Source organism: Bubalus kerabau, chromosome 3, assembly GCF_029407905.1.
Source record: "Bubalus kerabau isolate K-KA32 ecotype Philippines breed swamp buffalo chromosome 3, PCC_UOA_SB_1v2, whole genome shotgun sequence".
Lineage (NCBI taxonomy): Eukaryota > Metazoa > Chordata > Mammalia > Artiodactyla > Bovidae > Bubalus > Bubalus kerabau.
Window position 1 is genome coordinate 181,904,588 of NC_073626.1, and position 5,923 is coordinate 181,910,510.

Sequence of the window (5,923 nt, forward strand, 5' to 3'; positions counted from 1 at the left end):
GTGGCTTGAAACAGCAGAAATCTGTTCTTTCACAGTTCTGAGGGCCAGGAGTCCCAAATCGGGGTATGGGCAGGGCAGTGCTCCCTCCCGAGCCTCTCAAGGACAGTCCCTCTCTGGCCTCCTCCCTCTTCCGGTGGGGCCAGCGTTCCTTGACTTGCGGCCGCATCCCTCCGGTCCCTGCCTCCTTTTTTCCGAGTGGCCTCTCTTTGCCTCAGAGACACGTAAGATGGCACCTAGGGCCCACTGGATAAACCCAAATAACCTCAGCTCAAAATCTGTAATTTAACCACACCTGTTACCATATAAGGGCAGGCTTCCCTGGTAGCTCAGCTGATAAAAAATTTGCCTGCAATGCAGGAGACCCCGGTTTGATTCCTGGGTCGGGAAGATCCGCTGGAGAAGGGATAGGCTACTCACTCCAGTATTCTTGGGCTTCCCTTGTGGCTCAGCTGGTAAAGAATCCGCCTGCAATGTGGGAGACCTGGGTTCGGTCCTGGGTTGCCATATCGAGTTTCCCAGGTGGATCAGTGATAAAGAATTTTCTTGCCAAAGCAGGAGCTTCAGGAGATGATCCCTGGGTTAGGAAGATCCCCTGGAGTAGAAAATTGCAATCTGCTTCACAATATTCTTGCCTGGAGAATCCCATGGACAGAGGAGCCTGGTGGGCTACAGTCCATGGGTTCACAAAGAGCTGGACGCGACTGAGCACGCATGATTGTTACCATATAAGGCCATATTCTCTTTTTGCCATATAAAGTAACCTTCACAGTTTCCGGAGACTCTTTCGGGGAGTCACCACTCAACCCATGACAGGCAGGCAGGCCTAGGGTGAAGTGTTGGGACAGGGAGATCCCTCATGGAGGGTATTAGTCGGGCGACAGGTTCAGAGGAGACAGCCTTATCTCAGGGAGGTGGGGACAGGGGCCCCAGGGCTAACCTTAACAGGAAGCCACCACATGGGATGTGGGGAGGGAGGGAGGTTGAAGGTCACCCCGTCCTTCTGTCCTTGGTGACGGGGTGCAGCCTGCAGCGTGTGTGTATACACAGCCCCGGTCCCCCTTCAACTAATTCTCTAGAGAAAACCTAACGCATGCACATCTGACCGTGTTACACCCCCGCCCCAAGACTTACCAACACTCTCTTCACCTCTGGTTGCCTTGACATCCTTCCAGAGCTGTCCCCGCCTACCTGTTCAGCCTCCCCTCTGCCTGGGCCTACAGCCTTGATCTATAGCTCCCGGGTCAGGCTGGCCCCTTGCCCTCCTCTGGTCCCTGGCCCGTGCTGTGCCCTCTACCTAGCCCGCTCCTCACAGACCTCACCCCTACCCACGGGTCACCACGGCTCCTGACTCTGTAAAATGTCACTTTACCCATGGCTAAAATGAAGTAATTATTTGTGAAGTTACTTGTCGAATGTTGATTTCCCCCGTCAGCCTCTAAGTCCCATGAGCGGAGAGCTCACACCTGTTGTGTTAACCTCTGGGTACTCAGTACCAAGCACAGAGTATCACACATGGTAAGGGCAAAACGCACAACTGTTGAGTAAATGACACACATGCCGAGCCCAACGGCTCAAGCCTTCTCGTCTTCAGTGATTCAGAAATGGAGGGCCCTTCATTCAATCCCTTGTTTGGTCACGCGATCATGGATTCGTTCGTCAAGCATCATGTGTGCTTGCTTCGGGGATCTGGAGACACACTTCCTGTTTTTGCAAACTCACAGAGGGTAAAGGGGGCCAGACACAGGAATGACAGCAGCTAGAGATACGGAGCGAGCAAGGAGGTTGGATGACAGAGCAGTTTCGTGCAGGTGTGAGCTTTCTACGGACAAGAAGCAAGGGCTGGGAGCAGGCAAGCCTCTCGAGAGAGATTATAGGAGGGGTAGAGTCCTGGAGATGTGAGGACCCCACACCTAGCCTGGAAGGAAGATGGAGGGAAAGAGCAGGGGTTTTCCTGCAGAAAATGGGAAGTTGTTGAAAGCACAGGCGGAGTGCTGGCTGATTCTCCCCCTACCTGGCTGATAGATGGAGAATGAGCTGCCATCCCAGCAGATAAGAAGCAACACGGGGATTATTTTGAAGGTAAATAGCATATTAAAAAGCAGAGACATTATTTGCCAACAAAGGTCCATCAAGTCAAAGCTATGGTTTTTCCAGTGGTCACGTATGGATGTGAGAGTTGGACTATAAAGAAATCTGAGCGCCAAAGAACTGATGCTTTTGAACTGTGGTATTGGAGAAGACTCTTGAGAGTCCCTTGGACGGCAAGGAGATCCAACCAGTCCATCCTAAAGGAAATCAGTACTGAATATTCATAGGAAGGACTGATGCTGAAGCTGAAACTCCAATACTTTGGCCACCTGATGTGAAGAGCTGACTCATTGGAAAAGACCCTGATGTTGGGAAAGATTGAGGGCAGGAGGAGAAGGGGACGGCAGAGGGAGGATGAGGTGGTTGGATGGCATCACCCTTTCAATGGACATGAGTTTGAGCAAGCTCCAGGAGTTGGTAAGGGACAGGGAGGCCTAGCATGCTGCAGTCCATGGGATCGCAAAGAGTTGGACACAACTGAGTGACTGAACTGAAATTCAACAGTCAGACAGAAGAGTGATCCAGGACCTAGCCTGGGGACAGGGTGGACGACTGTGCCACTCACAGAAGAAGGACAAGTAGGTTCTGAAGAAGTCACTTTGGGAGCTGTGGCATTTGCATCATCTGTGGAACCTTTGAGTGGACTACCGGGGAGATGGTTGGCTAGTTTCACGTGTATTGGTTTTTCTCCATTCCCCCCACTCGGATCTGCTCGTTACCTTTCCCTACCCCTGCTCTGTGCACCCGGAGGCGGCCATCTGTGACCTACTTGCTTGGTCTTTGGGCTCCCTGACCCCCCTGCTGGGTTCAGCCAGAGGGAGGCGCTGCTGGAGGGGCTCCTTGCTCACCTGGCCTGCCATGGTTTGGGCAGTGTCTGCATTCCTTCTGTGCGGCACCTCCCTTCCCAGAGCTATTGGCTTCCCGAACCATCTCCACATCCCGTCCCCTCATCCCAGTGGTTTCCCATTGCGTCCCATTGCTGCTGGAATCTGGAAGCATCAGCATACCTTACTGGCTCCCTCATCCTGCCCCAGCTCCACAAAGCTCTGCTGTGTTAAACGCTGCTCAGCCAAGCCTTTGGGGGGTACCACCTGTTTCCTGCAGGATCCTGACTGATGGTCTCTTGCAGGGATATCCGTTTCTGGGCTCTTCATTTTGTTTCATTGGCCTAATCGTCTCGTGCTAGTACCTCTCTGACTTGATGACTTTAATGTGTCCTAGGTCCTGATATCAAGCAGGATGAGCCTTCTTGCTTCCCTCTTACAAAACTGTCATGTCTTTTCCTGGCCACTTATTCTTCCTCATGAGCTTTAGAAACAGTTTGTCAAGTTTTATGGAAAAATCCTAGAATTGCTAATATAATTTATAAATGAATTTTGGGAAGAACTCACTGTTATTTTTTAAATTTATTTATTTTTAACTGAAGGACAATTGCTTTACAGAATTTTGTTTTTTTCTGTCAAACTTCAACATGAAGCATTCACATTTTCTAAAGTTGAGTCCTCCCAAACACAAACAAGATCGATCTGGAATCCTTATTTCCATCAAAATCTTCCCCACGATCTAGAAAACAGAGGAGTGGGTTGAAGGCCTGTGTTCACATCTACTTTCCAGGTGTGGAGAGCTGTTGTTGGCTAGGTGATTGGTGCTGGTGTGTTTTTTTGGTTTGAGGGATTATTTTAGGTTATCTGACTACAAGGTCAGAGAGAACAAGAGAAAAGATAATAGCAGCAAAGTGTAGGAACCTGGAAAGCATCTGTGGGGCAAGCCCCTGACTTGGCAGACCTGAGTGGCCTAAATCCCCACAGACATGCCGTGGGAAAGCAGAAAGCAGCTCCATTTCTTACACAGCAAAACTGCGAAAGACTCAGGGATTGGGCGCAGGAGAAACATCCAGATATGGGGTGGGGAAGGCACTGAGAACAGGAGGGATGTTTGAAATGCAGGAGGGCTTCCCCTGCAGTCCAGTGGCTAAGAATCCCCCTCACAATACAGAGGACGTGGGCTCAATACCTGGCCACATGGGTTCAATCCCTGGCTGGGAAACTAAGAGCCCACAGGCCACAGAGCAACTAAGCCCACATACTGCCAGCTATGAAGGCCGAGCACTCTGGGCCCTGTGCCACAGCTGAAGTCTGTGCCCTACCATGAGGAGCCCGAGTCCTGCAGCTAACACCTGACGTGGCCGAATAAATTAATAATAGATAGATAGATAAGGAAAATCTATAGGAAGCAGTTAGACCCCCAGATTCTCTCTCCTATAACATAGGATACTTGAGATTTATTTTTTGGAGAGAAAAAAAGCAGAGGGTCTCTAGACAGGCAGGGACCAACCACATAAAAGGCAGGGGCTATGGCGTAAAAAAATGAAGGATCAAGAGAATGTTACATTTATGCATTCACAACCCTCTTGCTGCCAAACACTGGCAGTCAGTCCAATACCTTCTAAGCACATTAGGAGAGTCTACCCCTAGGAATCCGAGCAGACCAAGGTGAAAGATCTAAGGATACTGGCCAAGAGAATGATCTAGTCTGACCCCTCTATGAAGTCCAGAGTCAGGCTCACACAATTACACAGAGCTTCTTTCATTATAAATAGGGAAGACAGCCAAGGGTCATCAGCCATATGAAGAAAGCCTCTACCAAGAAAGATAAGACAAAATAAAATGGAAAAATAAAGCAACTCAAAAGAAACACACTAGGCAGGGAGATGAAATATGTTTTTAAGTCTATCATTAATATCTTCAGAGGGATAAGAGAAGGTACTGCATCTATGCAATAAGAATAGACAGGAAATGTAATGATTAGAAAATTGAAAAGTACAAATTCAAATTACTGTAACAAAAATTAGAATAGAGACACGGAAAGAGAAAGATGAAGATATCTCCCCCTGAAAGACTACAAAAACACAAGAAAACAGAAAATAGGAGAGGATAGAATTTTAGAATTTATGAAAATCTTAAATTATTTAGAACTTTGGAAGCCTCAACAGAAAGAGAGAACAGTGAAAAAGAAAAAATGATCAAAGAAATAATTCATGAAAACTGCCCAGGACTGATCACGATAAAAGTCTAAGTCACAGGATCAATGGAATGTCCAGAACAATGGGGGAAAATAGAACCATACAAAGGCATGTAATTGTGGAATCTTAGGACATCTGGGACAAAGATTATCATCAAAACTTTCAGAGAGAAAAAAAAATAAGCTATTTTCAGAGATTAAGAATCAAAATGTCTTTAGACTCATCAGTAGCAACATAAGAAGCAAAAAGACAATGGAAAGATACCTTTGAAGAGAGAAAATTATTTTAACTATGACTTCTATGCCCAGCCAAACTACCCATGGTGTATGACTAATGACATAATCAAATGCTCATAAATAGATCTACCTCTTATGCACCCTTTCTTAGGAAGCTACTGGTAGATGTGCTCCATCAAAACAAGGAAGTGAACCAAGAGAGAGGGGGTGGATCCTGAAAACAGAGCCTCCGGTGGAAGAGAGGGCAAAGAGCACTCTAGGAAAACAGTGTAGAAAGCTCTCTGATTGGTAATTGAGCAGCAGACCTGGAGAGCAACCAGTCCAGACTAGAGCAGGTTAGGGGATTCCAGAAGAGAGGACTCTGTAAATGAATAGATACTATTGAATTTCATAATAGGAGATGTGGACAATTAGTGGAGAGTTTAGGAATACATTTGTGGTAAGCACACAGAAAATTATGCAAATGAAAAGCTAAACAAATTATAACTCCAGGGAAAACAAAAGGCTATGCAATCAAGGAAATGTGATCAGAGCATATTATATGAGCCAGCTGGGAAAGCATGTACCCAGCTGAAAA